At 44.1% G+C, this 21,453-nt stretch overlaps 1 long non-coding RNA gene across 1 annotated transcript; it reads left to right on the plus strand.

Moving 5' to 3' along the window:
* Positions 1-1,930: 1,930 nt before the first annotated feature.
* LOC125623650 (uncharacterized) lies at positions 1,931-21,118 on the plus strand. Its single transcript, XR_007353069.2, has 3 exons — positions 1,931-2,105; positions 12,917-13,016; positions 20,294-21,118. It is a non-coding gene; the product is annotated as an uncharacterized LOC125623650 (long non-coding RNA).
* Positions 21,119-21,453: the final 335 nt, after the last annotated feature.

The following is a 21,453-nucleotide window of genomic DNA, read 5'->3' on the forward strand; positions in this document are numbered from 1 at the left end:
ACAATGAAATAAGAGATTCAGAGCCAGAAAGTATTTCATTAGAACTGTTGCTGACTGAGAGAGACTTTTACTGAGATCCACATCTTGTCTGGTCTCATTGCTGGTGAGAGACTGTAGCATTAAGCCCTATACTTCAGCACTAAACACAGTAAGGACATTGATTCTCAAACAGCAGCTAGTGAGCAGCAGCCTCAAGTTTTCATACTAAAAGCTTCCTGAGATGCAAGGTGAAAAGTTTCTGTGAATCAGACCACGTCAATGCTATTTTAAATTTACCAGGTAGTTTATTCCAGTGGTTGGGGGTTGTAACACAGAACACCAGCCTGTTGTTGTTATTTCTGACTTTAGTCACTTTTAAATTAGCAGACATGGTTCAGTGAAAGGCAGTTCTACCACTTGCATTGTGTAAAAGGGAATGGAAACAGGCAGGGGCTAACAGCTAGGCAGTGTCTCATCATAAACCAACGAATGACACTGCCTTAGCTCTACAGGTCTACAGGCAGTCCCCGATCTATGACGAATGGCACTTACGACGTTTCTGAATTGATACCCTCATTCAACATGCAACGTTGGTTTTGACTTTATGATGCTCGGTCCCGCAATGGAGTGGGCTGTGGTTCCAAGCTACGGCATTTCAACTTATGATGCAATTTTCAGGAACCAATTGTGTCGTAAGTCCGAGGACGCCTGTATTTAGCTGGCTGCAGTTATCCCAGTGATGGGCTGTAAATTCAAAAGAGAAAACAAGCCTGCAGAGTTTTATTATGTACTCTCCATGCTTGTAGTACCACCTCAGGTGCATTTTCTTATCCAGTCTCCCTATAGTCCACAAAAAGAAAGGGAGTACTTGTGGCACCTTAGAGACTAACAAATTTATTTGAGCATAAGCTTTCATGAGCTACAGCTCACTTCATCGGATGCATACATATAGTCTAGGATACTAGTGCAGAATGCGGGACAAGCTGAAATTCTAGCCAAAGGTTTGAAAGAATCAATGACACTAATGAATTGAAAGAGTGGGTATTTTCCTTCCTTGACTTACAATCTAATTTTTAGAGACAGAGACTCGGTGGGTAATCAGGACCCTGCAATAGTTCTTGGGAAAGAGAAGAGGCCAAAGAGCTAGAGCAGGCAACATATGCATGTCTGAACCCTGATCTACCGGGGTCACAGATGCGTTATGGGAGATTTCGGTATATTTTCCTCCTTTTTTTTTTTTTTTTAACTTTCTCACTGCCTTGGAAGAAACCGGACAAGCTCATAAATCTTTTCAGCTGTCCAGAGATTGCAAGATAAACCCTTTCCCCTTAAAATTACCTTCTGATATGTCAGGACAAGGAGAAAAATCTCTGTCAGGCAAGGAAACTATTGCAGTTCAAAGGTAGCTTCCTTAATTCCTTCTCATAAATTGGTTAAACTCAATAGGAAGCCTCACCCCAATAATGACGACAGAACCATCTTGGCAACATGTCACACATACTGATGATGAGGAGAGAGGGGATAATGGCTGAAACAAGGAGTAACAGAGTTCCAGAGTCTCTGCAGACAAAATCCCAGGAATACTTAATTGACTAGCATGGTGCTGGGCACATTAGAAGTGCACTGAGGAACATATGTGCAGTGCTCCCATGTTCTCTTTGATAATATTGTAGTCAGATGCTTTGGCATTCGTGGATGGTTAGGATGTGACCCCAGTCTGTAGTACGAGACACCTTTAGCTCATGCTTGGAACCACCTTTAATTCATTTGCTCTACTCTTTTGGTTGCACTGCTCTAGGAAAACTGCCAGTTGGGTTTCTCTCTGCTTCACGTGGCTCTGTTGACAGGAGATAACACCATCTGACACAACTGATGTTGGCTATCATTCACGCTAGGGCAGTGGCTGCGCAGACCTGAAGCATTTGCTGCTTTTTCCAGTGGAAAAATGTCTCATGACAGGTACGATAAAAAATTAAGAGCACGTTCCTGCCCTCTCTGGCCTCTTCTTCAGAGAAGATTCAGAGCAGGCTGCACTGCAGGGACAGGAGGACGGTGAAGAAATTTGGCAGCATGTGACCTCCAGAAGAAGAAAGGGGAGCGTCCATGTACCAGCAACGCAGACACAGGTAAGTAACCGTTTTCATGTTCTCTCCACAGGTACTAATGCAGAGAGTGGACTATATGATACATCTGAGGGAAGGGAACAGAAGGAGACTCTGCCGATTGGAAGGCATAAGATGCACTGTCCTAGGGTTGGGGGTTCCATGACCACTGCTCCCAAGAGAAGGAGGCGGGTGGTGGTGGTCGGGGACTCTCTCCTCAGGGCGACTGAGTCATCTATCTGCCGCCCTGACCGGGAAAACCGAGAAGTCTGCTGCTTAACCAGGAACTAGGATTCACAATGTGATGGAGAGACTGCCGAGACTCAACAAGCCCTCAGATCGCTACCCCTTCCTGCTTCTCCACGTGGGCACCAATGATACTGCCAAGAATGACCTTGAGCAGATCACTGCAGACTACGTGGCTCTGGGAAGAAGGATAAAGGAGTTTGAGGTGCAAGTGGTGTTCTTGTCCATCCTCCCCATGGAAGGAAAAGGCCTGGGTAGAGACCGTTGAATTGTGGAAGTCAACGAATGGCTACGCAGGTGGTATCGGAGAGAAGGCTTTGGATTCTTTGACCATGGGATGGTGTTCCAAGAAGGAGGAGTGCTAGGCAGAGACGGGCTCTACCTAACGAATAGAGGGAAGAGCATCTTCGCAAGCAGGCTGGCTAACCTAGTGAGGAGGGCTTTAAACTAGGTTCACCGGAGGAAGGAGACCAAAGCCCTGAGGTAAGTGGGGAAGTGGGATACCGGGAGGAAGCATGAGAGGGGAGGGCTTCTGCCTCATACTAAGAAAACAAGACAAACAGCAAGTTATCTCAAGTGCCTATACACAAATGCAAGAAGCCTGGGAAACAAGCAGGAAGAACTGGAAGTTCTGGCACAGTCAAGGAATTATGATGTGATTGGAATAACAGAGACTTAGTGGGATAATTCACATGACTGGAGTACTGCCATGGATAGATATAAACTGTTCAGGAAGAACAGGCAGGGCAGAAAAGGTGGGGGAGTTGCATTGTATTTAAGGGAGCAGTATGACTGCTCAGAGCTCCGGTATGAAACTGCAGAAAAACCTGAGAGTCTCTGGATTAAGTTTAGAAGTGTGAGCAACAAGGATGATGTCGTGGTGGGAGTCTGCTATAGACCACCGGCCCACGGAGATGAGGTGTACAAGGCTTTCTTCCAGCAATCCATGGAAGTTACTAGATCGCAGGCCCTGGTTCTCATGGGAGACTTCAATCACCCTGATATCGGCTGGGAGAGCAATACAGCAGTGCACACACAATCCAGAAAGTTTTTGGAAAGTGTAGGAGACAATTTCCTGGTGCAAATGCTGGAGGAACCAACTAGGGGCAGAGCTCTTCTCGACCTGCTGCTCACAAACCGGGAAGAATTAGTAGGGGAAGCAAAAGTGGATGGGAACCTGGGAGGCAGTGACCATGACATGGTCGAGTTCAGGATCTTGACACAGGGAAGAAAGGAGAGCAGCAGAATACGGACCCTGGACTTCAGAAAAGCAGACTTTGACTCCCTCAGGGAACTGATGGGAAGGATCCCCTGGGAGAATAACATGAGGGGGAAAGGAGTCCAGGAGAGCTAGCTGTATTTTAAAGAATCCTTATTGAGGTTACAGGGACAAACCATCCCGATGTGTAGAAAGAATAGTAAATATGGCAGGTGACCGGCTTGGCTTAACAGTGAAATCCTTGCTGATCTTAACCACAAAAAAGAAGCTTACAAGAAGTGGAAGATTGGACAAATGACCAGGTAAGAGTATAAAAATATTGCTTGGGCATGCAGGCATGAAATCAGGAAAGCCAAATCACATCTGGAGTTGCAGCTAGCAAGAGATGTTAAGAGTAACAAGAAAGGTTTCTTCAGGTATGTTGGCAACAAGAAGAAAGTCAAGGAAAGTGTGGGCCCACTACTGAATGAGGGAGGCAAATTAGTGACAGAGGATGTGGAAAAAGCTAATGTACTCAATGATTTTTTTTGCCTCTGTCTTCACAAACAAGGTCAGCTCCCAGACTACTGCACTGGGCAGCACAGCATGGGGAGGAGGTGACCAGCCTTCTGTGGAGAAAGAAGTGGTTCGGGACTATTTAGAAAAGCTGGACGAGCACAAGTCCATGGGGCCGGATGCGTTGCATCCGAGAGTGCTAAAGGAGTTGGCGGATGTGATTGCAGAGCCATTGGCCATTATCTTTGAAAACTCATGGCAATTGGGGGAAGTCCCGGAGGACTGGAAAAAGGCTAATATAGTGCCCATCTTTAAAAAAGGGAAGAAGGAGGATCCTGGGAACTACAGGCCAGTCAGCCTCACCTCTGTCCCTGGAAAAATCATAGAGCAGGTCCTCAAGGAATCAATTCTGAAGCACTTAGAGAAGAGGAAAGTGATCAGGAACAGTCAGCATGGATTCACCAAAGACAAGTCATGCCTGACTAATCTAATTGCCTTCTATGATGAGATAACTGGTTCTGTGGATGAGGGGAAAGCAGTGGACGTGTTGTTCCTTGACTTTAGCAAAGCTTTTGACACAGTCTCCCACAGTATTCTTGCCAGCAAGTTAAAGAAGTATGGGCTGGATGAATGGATTAAAGGTGGATAGAAAGTTGGCTAGATTGTCCGGCTCAACGGGTAGTGATCAATGGCTCCATGTCTAGTTGGCAGCCGGTATCAAGCGGAGTGCCCCAAGGGTCGGTCCTGGGGCCGGTTTTGTTCAATATCTTCATAAATGATCTGGAGGATGGTGTGGATTGCACTCTCAGCAAATTTGCAGATGACACTAAACTGGGAGGAGAGGTAGATACGCTGGAGGGTAAGGATAGGATACAGAGGGACCTAGACAAATTGGAGGATTGGTCCAAAAGAAATCTGATGAGGTTCAACAAGGACAAGTGCAGAGTCCTGCACTTAGGACAGAAGAATCACATGCACCGCAACAGACTAGGGACCGAATGGCTCGGCAGCAGTTCTGCGGAAAAGGACCTAGGGGTTACAGTGGACGAGAAGCTGGATATGCGTCAACAGTGTGCCGTTGTTGCCAAGAAGGCCAATGGCATTTTGGGATGTATAAGTAGGGGCATTGCCAGCAGATTGAGGGACGTGATCATCCCCTCTATTCGACATTGGTGAGGCCTCATCTGGAGTACTGTGTCCAGTTTTGGGCCCCACACTACAAGAAGGAAAAATTGGAAAACATCCAGCGGAGGGCAACAAAAATGATTAGGGGACTGGAACACATGACTTAGGAGGAGAGGCTGAGGGAACTGGGATTGTTTAGTCTGCAGAAGAGAAGAATGAGGGGGGATTTGATAGCTGCTTTCAACTACCTGAGAGGTGGTTCCAGAGAGGATGGTTCTAGACTATTCTCAGTGGTAGAAGAGGACAGGAAAAGGAGTAATGGTCTCAAGTTGCAGTGAGGGAGGTTTAGGTTGGATATTAGGAAAAACTTTTTCACTAGGAGGGTGGTGAAACACTGGAATGCGTTACCTAGGGAGGTGGTGGAATCTCTTTCCTTAGAAGTTTTTAAGGTCAAGCTTGACAAAGCCCTAGCTGGGATGATTTAGTTGAAGGTTGGTCCTGCTTTGAGCAGGGGGTTGGACTAGATGACCTCCTGAGGTCCCTTCCAATCCTGATATTCTATGATTCTTGAGGAGTTGCATAGGATGTCAAAATGTCAGGATTCATTTTTTAAATCTCTGGCCTGTCGTGTGTTGCTGTCTCTGACTAGCCTATATTTGAAGTCTAAAGAAATCTAAATTCCTCCATTTTGGGTGAGGATGTACTTCCAATATTCCCATAGCTACTGGATGCTTATATTTATCTTTCTCTCCCTCTCTTGGTGGCAGCATTGTGATATGTCGGCTTTCTGTGTCTCTGCACTGGGTCTGTCTGCAGTAGCAGCTGTCTTCTGTGTGTGGCTTCCTGTGGTGGTTCGACACTGGCTTTACCAGTTAGAGGAGTCCCCCATCCAGTAGTTGGACTCTCTCTGCATCCTGCATGTGTTGCAACTGAGACGCAAACAGATTCCCATGGTATGTAGACAGCAGCAGGATGAGATGAGCAAAAATGGAAACTCCTGTTGTATTTAGGAGGTAGCAATGCTAGGCCCTTCTTTCTTATGCAGTATTTGTGTCCTGACAACCTAACAGAACATTGCTTATTGATATTTATTGTTTCACCTCCTTCTGGGGCAGCTGGTACTGCTTTGTGTCTGAGTGAAACACATATGTCTATGACCTGCTCCAAAGAGAGGGCAAAGGAGTATAGACTACTACCAGTAAAAGAAGTTGTCCTATAGCTCATGGTAGCTGAAGGACCAGGGATTTAGGCCCAGCTCCCCAGAGGTGTCTTTGTGATCTCTAGACTAATTGTGACCCTTCTCTGTAATACATTGGCTCATTGCAGTTTGAACAGCATTAACCTCATCTCTTCTGCGACCAGAGCTTTGCTTATCTAGCATTCCCCACCGTTGTTCCTTATTCCTGCATTTGGACTTTCAGACTTCAACTGCAAAGTCAAGATCTTCATGGCATGGTTCTTCCAAGTTGCCATTTTGTCAGGCTTTGGCAGGGCTTTATCCAGGCTTCCATGAAAATTCTAATGCTTTAAAAACTTGAACCTCAAAATTCTGCAACCCGTTCTTGCAGCAAATCTAAACTTTAGCAGGAAGAAGCCCCTCTTGGGGTTAGTTACCTTTGACCTGGCACCTCTGCAATAGGAACGGGAAGCTGGTTGAGGATGCAGTGGGGAGCTTACTATAGGCAGCTGCAGAGTTACAGGTCTCGCCAACACTGAAGGTTAGAGTTAGCTCAAACTGCAGTTCCATTATAGTTGTCACTGCTGAAGTTACTGTTGTTCCAGCCTTATGGTGATTGAAAAGAGATCAACTGTTTTATTATGTAGTGGTCATTTTACAGCATGGGCTACAATTAGGATGGGGAGCAGAGCTTGCCTGTTAAGAGCATTTCCGGCTCTTTGCATTCTACAGACAGTGCCATAACAAATGGTGGAGAGGATTATAGCCACCATCTACAGCCCCTTCCAGTCTCTTGGGCTTCACTTTATTACACTCTTGTACAACATGCCATTGGATCTGAGGATCTCCCAGCACCATACAAACAGTAATGAATACAGCCTCCCACCTCCCCTGTGACACAGGCTTTATTATACCCGCTCTACAGATGGATAAACAAAACTTGAAGTGATGTACCCAAGTGCAAAGCAAATCAATGCCAAGGCTTTGATTAGAATCCAGTCCCTTGCTCTCACCACTAGCCCACACACTCTTAATGGCCAACATAGTTCCCTAGCCACTAAAACTTTCCCGATAAGTTCTAAAACCTCTCTATCAACTGCAATGAGGTTGAGAAGCTATCACACACACAAACCATATATATATATTTAACTAGGAGTTGTGGTAATCTGCTTCAATTTTTCAGTTAGAATCTAGACACTACACACCAAATATATAGTGTATAATGTTGTACTGTGTGTTAAACCAGAACTCAGCAGAACCAAATAAAGTGATATGTTTCTTTATGATCAGCAATTGTATTATTTGGAGGGCAAATAGAAATGATTATTTCACCAAATGCAGTTGTCTCTGACAACTTGTTTGGTGAACAAAGTAACATTGGCTTGATAACTGGGTAAATTTGGCACAAATTATGATGAAATAACTACATTTCTTGTAAAGGGAACCCTCTTCAAGGGGGATATTGATGTACACAGTAAATCTCACTAATGCAGCACTGCTTCCAAGAGCTTTTAATTGAGTTTTCTTTAAAACTGTCAAGATGGCTCTTTAGTCCATGACGTTTATTGCTTGCCTTTGTGCAATGTACATTGTGCTTGTATTATCATATAATCAGCTACTTGGCATCCAGTATGCTGCATGAAACAAACGTTGCATCTTATTTCTGTTGCTTCAGCGAGACAATTTAATATCCAGGGCATCTGTTCTCATTATTCCTGGCTGAAGTAACATGAAGACCCCACAAGAAACTGCACCATAAGGGGATTATATCTTGAAGTTCCTTGACAGGTAAATTGCTTTATGGTTTCCCTATAGGGCTAATTTTTTGCCATATTTTCAAACTTGTTGAGCAGGAAGCCTTTATTTTAGGGTTACTACAGCCAAGTGTTTTACTTAAAACAATTAGAGATTCTTTCCTGCTTTACAGTTTTACATAATGACGAGGGGAGTTTGCCAAATGCATAAAATTGAATAATCTGACTGGGGTGCTGTGCTGTTCTCTCTTAGTTGTTTTTTAATCAGTGTATGTCAATCAGGAACTGTTGTTTTATCTATAATGTGCTATCCACGTGACATGTCCCTGAAAGTTGGCTCTTTTTTACCCTCTGATACCCTACCTTGTACTGTAGTCCCATCAGATTTCATACAGTAAGCAGACTTGGGCTGTGTCAGTGTTCGACAGGAGGCCTCCAAGGAACACCCATGGTGCTGGGGAAATTCAGTATGAGAGAGTTTTCGCTCAGAGTCAATAGTAAACCAATGCCTGATATTATAGGGAATCTGCTGGAGCTGCTGTCTCTTGCAGAAATGTGAAGCGGAGCTCCTGACCTCTCATGCTGCACTTAAAGATCCCATGGCATTTTCTTGGGACACATTTCCTGTGTCCTGTCTGAATTCCAGTTTGGGTAATTGTGCCAGACTTCTCTAGATTCCTCTGGCGGTATCACTTGAATTCAGTGTCCTCACTCGTCTCCTGCCCTAAAGAGCTGAGATGCTCCTCTGTGCCGTTAAGCAATTGCTACACTTCACCCCAGGTTGGCGAAGTGATTCCTGTATAGCTTGTACTGAATTAAATCTGTAAAGCTTTATGGGATCTCCTGGAATGACAGGCACTCTGTCAACGTACTGTACCGTGCTATATTTTCACTTTAGTACCTGTAGCCTGACTGGAGCAGAGGTGTAAATAGCAGTGTGGAATATGGCCAGCCCACTGTCTCCTTCCCTCCCAGGGCAGATCTGCCATTACCCACAATAGACTCCTTTACCTCCAGCAAAACTCCCATGGAGCCAGTGAGTATTTTGGCTGGGCAAGGAGTGTAAGATCCTACCCAAATTGATTACAACCCAGCAGGGCGGCTGGAGAGAGTTGCTGGTGTGTTTCATAAAGGGCTTGATGAGGAACAAATTGTGGAGAAGTTGTACCCTCCCTAACATGGAGCCCGGACCTAGGATGAGGGCAGAGGCTGTGTCCCTGCCACACAGACATTCCTCTTGTTGTGTATTGTTTTGTTTGTTAAGCACCCACATTATACAGTGCTGAATTCATTATTCATAGAGCACCTTTTTGCACAGAAATTCATCTTGATCAGCTTTCCCAAGCCATGTATTATCACCTCACAGCCAATCTCCTGCTTTAAATACCTTTCGGTCTCTTCTATTCCTCTGAAAAAACAGTCTGGCACGTTGGAAGATTTCAGGATATTTTCATTGTTCAAAATAGACTGTGTGTGAAATGTATAAAAGATTCCAGCTTAGTAAAAGGAATTTGCTTCTGTTTAATGAAGCTGAATTTTCAACAGCTGGTTTGAATTTAGTAATGAGACCGATTCTGTGCAGATGAATCTAGAAAGTGATGATTGGCTCAGCCACTTTGGGATAACAGAAGTTCCTCAACAGGTTTCAGAGTAACAGCTGTGTTAGTCTGTATTCGCAAAAAGTTCCTCAACTACTGCCTCCTGTTAAGCTGAAGGAACAGCTATTTTAAGTGGATGCTGCCCTTTTGGTGGCCAGCGGCACTCTTGTCAAGGACCAGCTGGCCAGCAGCATGATCCTGCATTTTTCCCCCAGACTCAATTCCTGTTGTCTTAACCGGGAGTTTTGCATTGTGTAGAGATTTCAAGATCAGGCCCCTGGGCTGTGACATGCCCAGGATTCGTTTCATTCTGTACACTTTTTGTCAGAAAAGGGCTAAATTTTCTGAGTCCGAACAGAAAATTCTCCATCCACCTGCCTTACCAGATGAACAGATTTGCTTGATGCACAAAAAAGTGGCCAAAAACAGAATAGCTGCCAAACAGGTAGAGACAGAAAAAGTTTGGGTGGGTTATTGCTGGGTGAATTAACACACTGACTCCTTCTCTACCATGTTTCAAGTCTCTATCTGCATGCCACTGATAGCCATCTTCAAATATCATTGCTTCCCTGGTCATGATTACTTCTTTGCATAGCACTTAACAGATGAGACGGTATCCCTGTCCCAAAGACTTCCTGACCTAGGTGAACACCGTGATTGCAATGGAGGAGAGCTAACAGTTACTGAGGGATAAGGAAAAATGATGCTGAGGCAGCAATGAGAACTTGAGATTTTTTTGGCTAGTAACACCTGCAGCCTGTGGAGGTTCCAAAGCAGCGTTGGGTTTGCTGCTGTGTTTTGGTGTGGAGGTGGGATGGGGTTTACAGACCCAGCACTAAAGTAAAAAGAGTGGTGGAGAAGTGTTGGGCCGAGAAGCATGCTGGGCCTGCGCCCTCTGGAGGGCCTGCTTAAAAGGGAGTTCTGGCTGGGGGAGCATGGAGGAGAGACGCTGCCACCGCTGAGGCAGAGCGATCTGCAGGGGAAGGACCAGGACTGAGCAGGATTCAGCTGGGATCCCCCTAACTAAACGGGGGAACTGAACTCTGAGGGATAGCTGAGAAGCATCCCACCCCCCAGCTGGAGCCCCCTGAACTACCAAGACTGTGTAAGCAGAAGGCTGGGGCCAGACTCCAAACTGAGGGGAAAACAGGGAAAATAGGAAATGGTCCAGGGGAGTGATCTGGAGTGGCAGCCAGAAGGCACTGGGACCTGGTTAACAGGGAAGGCCCAGGTCCCCCTATCCTTGCCCTGGCCTCCTGAGAGAGCCTGGACGACTCTGGGGTGTGTGATGGTGGGGGTGACCAACTGTGGCTTGCCCGCCAGGCCCCTGTACTACCGGGAAGAGCTACCTCCAAGGTTTGGGGAGAGAGTTCATCTGTGGCCTGACCACTAGGCCTGCTGGCCTCCAAACAAAGCCATGACAGACGAATTAGGATGTTAATGCCCATTCTCTTACAGCAGATGGCGCTACGTTTCCTCCTCCCCTTCCCCGCCATGCCTAAAACCTATTTTCTCTAATCCACTGGCTCCGTGAAGAACAGTAACCTGCAAAAGTAGTTTGCTTTAGCGGTTTGATCTTGTTCCTCATGAAGTCATCAGTACAACTCCTACTGACTTTAATGTGAGCAGGACTGAGCCAGGATCATACCTGAGATGAAATAGCTCTGCTGTCCTTCCCATATTTCTCTCTTTGAGACTAAATCCTAATGGAAAGGCTTTTTGAACTTTCCTCTGCTAGAGTCCTCATGCATTTGGAAAGAATCCTCTTTTCCATTGCTCAGCATATAGGATCCTTCTTTGGCTCTTTCCTTCAGTAGTTTAAAAATAGCCCCAAAGAGGCCGAACAGACTGAGAGGCCCCAGTGCTGAAGCAGTTAGTATCGTGCCAACATTTCCATTATAAACTGCCTTTCTTGGGGTTTTATTACTCAGCTGCAAGTAGTTTGTTGTTGTAAACAAGGTGTCCACTCAGGAGTAAATTGCTTTGAAACTTGTTTTAAGGACTCCATTTGCCCATTTTTGAGCTATTATAAGGCAGGGGGAGGAAAAGGCCTGAATAGTTTGGCTGAGTTTTAGCCCTCATGTACTGCAGAGAAGCATATTATTTTTCTCTGAAATTATGCTGCTGCCAATATCTAAAGGATCCCGGTACATTTGGCTCCTGTGCTTAATATTTCTTTCTGTTGCAGTTGCACACTAATAAAAAACTAGAAAAACTGCATGCCCCATCTGAGTCCAAGCACCCTTCCTAGTGGTATGTACTACGATGGATTTTTAAACACCCCTGGACATTGAGCTCCCCGGTGTACTCAACAACCAGGGTGAGGATACATGGATATTCAAGCTAATATCTGGCAAGTGAGAATTTTAATGCAGGAAATACAGCTTGGGGTGCTCCTTGCTGACAGTGTATCAATATTCCAGGCATGTGCAGTGGAATCTTCAAATGGCTTCCTTTGTGCACTCTGCAGAGGGCTTAGGTGACAGAGATGGGGTGAAATTTACCCCTTCCTGAGGGCCAGTACATGGCCTATGAATTACGATATTGCTCTAATTAGGGCATATGAGAGGCATTAGTGGTACACAGGCTTTGTGCTGGCCCTCTGAACAGGAGCAATGCGAGAGTTACTTATTTGGCTACTGACAACTGTGCTCAAACTATTGTTGTGGGTTTCCCCGGGGTATTATTCTCTTTCTCATACCATTGGCTGCAGGAGGAAACAGCAGCACAGATGTACCTAGTTTTTGCTGAAGCCCCATGTAAATCCTGCGTTAGTCTCTCCTAGCAGTCTAGTTCCTTTCCCTGTGTATATATCCCTGTACTCAGCTTTTACTATAGAGCCCATTGTAGGTGGATGGATGAACTATTCAGTATCTATTCTATCTTGGTTTATTTAGCCAAGGTGCATGGTACCAACTGAGCAGAAATTAGCTTACGAGGCTCTGGTAAATCCTATTGCGTGACATTGACAATCACGCCTATGTTACATTTGCACCTACAGATTTCAACTTCTTGCTATAGCCATTTACATTTAATGTAAAATATTAGCTACATGATACCATCTGCTGTTCACCACTCCACACTTGAACAGTTTACAGGCTTTCATTATTTACACGTTGTCAGATAGGGTTTGCACTAAGAACACCAGTAATCTGCTATTCCCCTGGGCTGTATGGTACAATTTCATATTAATTTCCCACATTTCTACTCTACATTAACAGCTTCCCAAGGAGTAACATTGACATTGGCTGGAGCAACATCAAGTGGATACCCCTTCTGGCTGAACATCTTATGCAGCAAGCAGGAAAGTGAAGTAAAAATGTAAGTGCAAAACATGAACAAGAGAAGGAATCCATTCTTGGAGGAAACTCAATGGTCTGAACTTTCATGTTGTGAGGAGAGGGGAAAGAGCTCAGAAGACTTTTCGTACTTCTGTTTGTTATAATACTCTCTACATGATCATCTCATCCATTGGAAGGTCTTCATTCTCCTTGTATGTGTCACTTCCTATGTAGCCAGTAACTTCAGGAGGGGAAAGTCAGGAATGATGATCAGTTAGAGCTGGTTGGAAAATAGAAAAACAATTTTTGAACATTTTAAAAGTTGCTTCCCTTGCACATGGATTGCAGCAATTTAATTTTTTGCTATTTTTTGACTGACTCTTCAGAATTTTGAATCTTCATTTTCTCCCACTTCTTCCCCCTTTTTCCCTTAGGATAATAGTGTATAATGTCCAGGGTTTGTTCATTTTTTCACTTTTTCCACTTTGGAAAAGCTACAAAGGGGCAAAGTGATAGCACAAAATCCTGGCCCCATTGAAGTCAATGGGCGTTTTGTCATTGACTTTAATAGGGCCAGGTTTCTACTCTCAGGATTTTATTTTTCATTTTGCTATTCTTTACTTCTTCCAAAGTTGAGAAAGTTTTGAAAAACTGGAGTGGAAAAGGGAAAAAAAGTAGCAAGAAACCTCCCGACCCCAGGGATCATTCTTTTGTGTTCAGTGGCAAAAAAAGGGAGGAGAAAAGAGGAAGGAAAATATCCAAAAACAGATAAATTTTTATAACTGAAACACAAATTTGTATTTCAAATGAAACTTCTCATTTTAAAATTTCTTGTAGAAAAAATTTGAAATAATTTTCAACAAAATGCCAGTTTTCAGCAGGAAAGTTTTTTCAGTTGAAAAACTTCGACTAGCACCGTTATCGACAATGACATCCTGTTATCAGGATCTCAGGGATCTCAACTTGTGAGTACAAGATCCTTGTAAAATACAATCTAATGCTACTTTCACTCATGTTTAGCCTTAAAAGGTCTTCAGCATAACACATCAAAAGCTATAAACTGAACTAATTGTTTCTGCTTTTTTATTTTACTCTATGCAGAATAGTGCACCCACCACCTGGATCTGAATGCCTGTTTATTACACATCTGTCCTTCCTTTGTTTCTCTGCCACTCAGTGGTTGCTTCCTCAATCCCTGACCACTCCTACTGTGAAAATAAAAATGAGCTTTAGGGTAAGATTTTCAAAAGTACTCAGTATTGGCCTACCTCTGCACCCTCCAAAGCCCTTGTTATTGAGTAAAATGCTTTGTGTTCGAAAAGCCAGAAATCATTTTTTCTACCACCCTGTAAAGCAGAATTGCTGTGCTAACTCTGTTTTACTGTATTGCCCAGTGCTACCCAGAACAGACTTAAGCTGCCTAGCTTGTTTTTGTAAACATTCAATTTCCTCTCTCTTAAACAATGGGAGAATCTGGGTTTAATTAGCTAGAGAAGAAGGTCTATCTCATACACTGAATAGGTGCCTACCTATAAGAGTAACCAGGGTACTCTGAATGTTACTGAGTTAAATACATTTACCACATTAAAACAACATAAGCGCAGGAGGCATGATTTTCTGATGCTCGCTGAAGGGCTTATTACTGTAAGCAATGGCTTGTAAGTACAAAGAGGAATAATCAAATGAAATGGCCCCCATGTACAGTTCAGTACCTATCATAGGAACAACTGACAATGTTAAAAGGACTTTAATAGTATTCTCGTCAGCAGCAACAACCTACATACATTTGTGGCTATGATCAGATCTCACATATCCCGGATCCTAATAGGAAGTGAAAATTTCTCTCTCAACACTTCACATGCACCATTATTCAAAATGTAGGCAGGAATTGTTCCTGTAAGTAGAACAGCATAAACACCAGGTGTGCAGCTAGCCTCAGGAAGTAGTGGGCATTCCCCTAACATCATGCCACAGGACAGGTGGAGGACACCTGGCAACACCTCCTGGTAGACCATCAACATCTGCATAAGTGTTGTGCTGACAGCAACAGTGTGAAGTCCACATAGGTCTTTCAGGACCTAGGGAGGAGCCCTAGAGTTCTCACCAGTGGTGAGATTCTGTGCAGCACCCAACACACAGTCCAGGGGGAGGAAGTGCTACAATGGCTTTAAGCCACCTTTTTGCCTTTCTGATTCTGGGCTGCTCTGACGGCTGGAGTGTGACCCCTGGCTTAGCTACAGCAATGTCCCCGGCTACCCTGTGTCTGGTTTACTGCCATGTGCAATAGATTGCCTTAGTAACAAGTTAAAATTCATCTTTGTGGCATGCCTAGTAGAGGGAACAGGGTCACTACCTATCTTCTATGTGGGGGAAAAGAGCAGAAAAGGGGATGTAACAGGAGGGTGCAGGACACGGAAAGAGTAAAGAATGTGACTTCAATTAAGTATCAATTTGCCAGTGAATAAGCATAATATTTTGAAAGGCAACCATATATTTAAAATCAATTGTCATATGAGAAGCAATTATCCCATTAAATCTAAGTGTTTTAAACGCAATATTTTCTTGGTTTTCTAGTAATCAGGTACTTATCACAAAGCTTTAGTAATTAGGTGACAGATGAATATAGTAGCAACACGGAATGCTTTTCCAAGTGCATTTATACTGTCTCCTTTGTACTGTCTCCTTACCCAAGTGTTCTCCTCTCACTTCAGGATATATATTTTGACAGGCGTTTAACCTGTTCTTAAAACTTTCCAGTGATGAAGTTGGGGGGGGGGGGGAGCTTCCTACAACCTCCCTAGGTAACTTGTCACCCACAATTATCCTTAGACTTAGAAAGTTTTTCCTAATATGTAACTTAAATCTCCCTTGCTGCAAACTAAGCCAAACACTTTAAAACAATGTCTATTGTCAATGGCTTGTCAGGGCCAAGTGTGTGTACAGAGCTTAGAGCTGTGTAACTGAGTGCTGCAGTCACCATTCCCAGATGTTTGTTAGATTAACCCCTTTGGTTGTGTCTAGTGTTTTTTTTAATTAGTTCATTGGGCAGCTTTCATCCTGAAGTGGCAATTGTAAAGCAATATGTAAGGAGGGGCTAGCTGCTCTCCAGACTCCACACACACATCAGCCTAAGAGAGCCAGTGACATCTGGCCATCTTTTCCCTTCCCTGCTCTTCTTCTCTTAGCCTTTAGAGGGAGTCAGTTGTCCTACTGCTGGACACCCCTGGTGCTCCCCAGCTTAACAGCTCTTCTCATTACTCACTTCTGCAGCTCTGTCAGCCAGATGTCTGAAGCACGTGGAGAAAAATGATGATAAATCTTGGGTGACTGGTATTTCCAGAGGAATCCAAGTGATTCCTTGGCATTTGTACACACACACACACACAGTCAGTTATGTGGCTCTTTTAAACTCCTTAGCAGGATGATAGAGAGTCTATGTTCTTGTCAGTGTCTTCTCACAAACACTGAAATGGGCACACCTCACTCTCAGTTTCATCATGTTTCAGGAAGAAAATGTAGGAAGTTCATTTAAAGTTTTTACTCTTTCCAGTGTAAATAAGCTCAACTTTGAACAAAAGGTGGCTTTGAAATGAGAGGTTTGACATTTTGAATTTTTGCATGTTCTCATTGCCACAAGAGCCGTGTTGTCAAATGTCAGCAAACACTGATATTCAAGGGACACAAAATGAAACAGCAAAAACATTTATGCAAAAATTAGTGGATTTTCATCCTCTGCTCCGAAAAATCTTCCTACTCGTTCGCTTTAAACTCATGGAGGAAAAAATATACCATAGAGGAAAGGGACAAAGTGCATGGGCAGTCTGACTGCGTCCTTACATGCACATTCTGTCTGTCAGGGTGAGCATATGTCTCAGTGTCCAGTGATCAAAAAAGAAGCATTTCCTTATGCCACTAAGTACATGAGCAGGTGCTTCCTAAATGATGGCATGAATCCACCTTGCATGTTCTGAAATTGCTTTGTGATTCAGAGCACAATACAACGTGGGCTTCACCGGGGCGAGGCACTAGCAAGCTTGAATTTGGCCCCCAGCTGGGCCTGGCCAAAAGTAATTTTGAGTCAGGAACAACAGTGTTCACAGCTTGTGCGACAGGAGGTAAGGAGAAAGGACTTAAAAAGAAAAAAATAATTTCAGTGGGTGAGTTGTCACAGGCTATAATAATCCGAACAACAAGCACAGCCCAGTTAAACTGATTTGGACAAATTTTCCCAGCAGGTTTATTCCTGCTTTAATGGCCATCATTCACTGTCAGCAAACTCCATCTCCTTAAGACAGATATAATTATTGAGGTGTAATGTCAAATCTGACAAGCAGCATTTCACATCAAGCACCATCTCTAACTCCCATATGCTCCCTTCACCGACTGTCCTTCAACAGCAGGTCCCTAGCAAGCCTTTTCTATTACATGCCTGAGCCCATTTACTCTGTTGCAATTCCATCAACTTCAGTGAAGAGGCTCTGGTGCACCAGGGGCAGAGTTTGGACCACCCATACTGTACTTCCATTACTGGATTTCATGTATGTAATCCCTCCCTAATGGGAACTGCTCCCTCTGGGAAAGTACCACTTCCTGGGCAGCAGTGCTCAGTGTGAAGCAGGAGCACCATGTGGGAGCTCTTCAGAAGAAGTCTGGTTCCAAAATGAAGAATGAGTGACGTGGGGCATCTCTAGGGACAAGCTAATGGTTACAGTCTGTATTGGGGCTAGAGGATTAGGTACATAACTTGGAGATTCAGAAAAGCAGGATTTACGTATATATGTCTGGAATCAGTTTAACCCCAGGATCAGATGTCCATCGCCTCCTTGCCACCATGTTCATCAGCTATATTTTGGAGAGTTTATATCCTAATTTATTGTAAATCGAATACGACATGTTAACTTAAATAACATTCACTTTGTAATTGAGAATTGCTTGACGTACTTAATGTCATAAAGATCCAAGTTAGTGCAGCTTAGCTCTTTTTAATACAGTTTTTAAGAGAAAAGGAGTACTTGTAGCACCTTAGAGACTAACCAATTTATTTGAGCATGAGCTTTCGTGAGCTACAGCTCACTTGTAGCTCACGAAAGCTCATGCTCAAATAAATTGGTTAGTCTCTAAGGTGCTACAAGTACTCCTTTTCTTTTTGCGAATACAGACTAACACGGCTGTTACTCTGACACCAGTTTTTAAGAGCTCATTGATTTTTACATAAGTACAAATTCTCCTTCGGCAAGTCACATCATACTTCATGCAGATTCAGCCCAGCATCAAGTTGTAACTTGGAGAGGTAACTAATCATCAATTAGTCCCATGCTTGCAGTTTTAAAAAATGTTTCCAGAACTAGGCCCTGACTGGGTAAAGCACTTAAGCATATGCTAAAGTCTCATTGTCCTCAGTGTGATAACAGCATGTGCTTAGCTGAACTGGGGTCCTGATGAGAGGGGAGTGAGAGGCGGATCCTCACTGGTGTAAATTAGCATTGGTCTGCTGGCTTAGGCAGTGACCTTCAGTGTCCCCTTCAGTGATCCCCAGCAAATAGAACCATGGAGTGCTGAACAAGAGCAATGGGAGCAGGATCAAACCATGAATGAATCCTCACCAGCCCACTGTGGGGTTGGGAATTAAATATTGATGTACCCATTTTACGGTTAGGCACAGAGAGGGGAAGGGACACACCCAAGGCTGCGTAGCATGTGACTGTGGAGGCAGAACCCAGAAGTCCTGAATCCCAGCCCTGCCCCCAATCCCTTCTAAATGCTGAAGACATGTAATGAACCCAAATAATGCGTGCACAGAATAACATTCTTGCTGCACACAAACAAAGCAAAGAAGGGTGATCTTCTGTTAAAGCCATTAAGCCAACCCTCCTTTTTTTTTTAATGTGTCTCTTTGGGGCTAGGAATTGCCAAACAGGGGTGGTTCTACGCTTCCTAAAAAATATCCTGAGCCCTTAAGGAGAGAGTTAAGCTGGAATTCTCATGCCTTCTGCTCGGTTTAACCACTCTGCTGCAGGATTGTGCTGTGTTAATTATCCAGGTGAAACTTTCAAATCATAGAGCTGAATGAATTGCTTTTGGATGTACTTACTCTTCACAGGGCCCAGTATACCTAGAGCTGGAGGATCTAAGACAAGAAGGTTGTTCCTAGCTGCTAATGGCATGTTTCCACCAGTCAGAACTCATTAGCCGCCTGTTCTGTGTTTGACAGTGTATTTGGGAGCATTAATAGTTTTCAAAATCAGCCTTAATGCTGGGTAATCATTGGAGCTGAAAAGAAAATGCACCATCTCACTGGTTTCAGAGTAACAGCCATGTTAGTCTGTATTTGCAAAAAGAAAAGGAGTACTTGTGGAACCTTAGAGACTAAGCAATTTATTTGAGCATAAGCTTTCGTGAGCTACAGCTCACTTCATCGGCTGCACACTGTGGAAAATACAGAAGATTTTTTTATACACACAGACCATGAAAAAATGGGTGTAGGAAGAATCTGCCGCTCTCATCTGAGCAGGCCTACATTTTTTCATACTTCCAACACTTGCAACAAGGAAGCTGTACAGTATGTCCTTCCCAGTAGGACACAGGCTGTACGAGGATAGTGGGATGTTGTGGGAGCTGCTTTGAAGCAGGGATAAAATGTTGCCTCCGTTGTACCAATGCCTGGCCCCAAAATATTACAGCAAAAGGCATTTTGTTATAGGTGTGTGTAGTCAGCTTCCCTGATGGAGAATTGCAAATAACTGCATCTGTGCTGGGTTTCCTCATCACTGCAACCTAAGCAGCAAGGGATGCCCTCAGTATCGTCTGCATCACACAACTTCAGTTCCAGCTCAGGGATGGGATCCACAGGTAGTTCCCCTCTGAGATTCTCTCTCGAATCACAAGTGAAAGGGAGCTCAGGTGTCTTCCACTGAGGTTCTTTGCAACCTCACTACACAGTTTAGCCCAATGGTGCTTCTCTGCTTTGTGAGGTGCCCAACATTACACTGGAACAAAGCCAGTGTCATTCAGTCCTTTGTTCAAATGACCACTAAATGCACTTACCAAAGAAATTGGGGGTAGGAGTAGGGGGAGAGAGTGTAGGACTCCTGTTATACTGGCAGGCAACATGGAGATCTGCTTGTATCTGGAGAGCATTTTAATGGCTATAACCTTGATCAGCTGAGCCAAACAAAGACTCTGATCCCTGTAGTGCTATGAAACATCATTATCAGAAAGAACTTGAGATAAAAAGGGCATTAAATGTTTATTTTTATGGATGGTCTTCGGAGCTAGATGTTTTCTGAGCTGTACACTCTGCCTTTGCCTCCTTCTCAGGTCTTCTGTGGCCATCCCCTGCCATCTCGCTGTGTTGGGTAAACCAAGTCAATCAGGATGTACCGTTGTTAGCTTCTTGGCATTGTCTTAATGAGGAGGCAGCGTGCTCCAGTGCATTGAATGCTGGACTGAGAGTCAAGACCTGGCTTTTATTCCACTGACTTGCTAGATGTCACAACCTTAAACAAGTAATTTTAACATCTCTGCCTCCAATGTGTATCCCCCTTTGTACAATGCTTTGAGAGCTGTCGGCGGAAAGCACTATGCCAACCTACTGCAATTATTTTATTTCTATATAGTACTGTGCCCACATATCTATTCAGGGGACACCATCACAGGGCCTAATAACATCAGTCACACTATCAGAGGCTCGTTCACCTGCACATCCACCAATGTGATATATGCCATCATGTGCCAGCAATGCCCCTCTGCCATGTACATTGGTCAAACTGGACAGTCTCTACGTAAAAGAATAAATGGACACAAATCAGATGTCAAGAATTATAACATTCATAAACCAGTCGGAGAACACTTCGATCTCTCTGGTCACGCAATCACCGACATGAAGGTCACTATCTTATAACAAAAAAACTTCAAATCCAGACTCCAGCGAGAAACTGCTGAATTGGAATTCATTTGCAAATTGGATACTATTAATTTAGGCTTAAATAGAGACTGGGAGTGGCTAAGTCATTATGCAAGGTAGCCTATTTCCCCTTGCTTTTTCCTACCCCTCCCCCCCGACATTCTGGTTAAACTTGGATTTAAACTTGGAGAGTGGTCAGTTTGGATGAGCTATTGCCAGCAGGAGAGTGAGTTTATGTGTGTGTGTGTGTGTGTTCCCCGGGGGGGGGGGGTGAGAAAGCCTGGATCTGTGCTGGAAATGACCCACCTTGATTACCATGCACATTGTAGGGAGAGTGGTCACTTTGGAAGAGCTATTACCAGCAGGAGAGTGAGTTTGTGTGTGTATGGGGGTGGGGGGGTGAGAAAACCTGGATTTGTGCTGGAAATAGCCCACCTTGATTATCATGCACATTGTAGGGAGAGTGGTCACTTTGGATAAGCTATTACCAGCAGGAGAGTGAGTTTGTGTGTGTGGTTTTTGGAGGGGGGTGAGGGGGTGAGAGAACCTGGATTTGTGCAGGAAATGGCCCACC

The sequence above is a fragment of the Caretta caretta genome, chromosome 16 (assembly GCF_965140235.1).
Source record: "Caretta caretta isolate rCarCar2 chromosome 16, rCarCar1.hap1, whole genome shotgun sequence".
Lineage (NCBI taxonomy): Eukaryota > Metazoa > Chordata > Testudines > Cheloniidae > Caretta > Caretta caretta.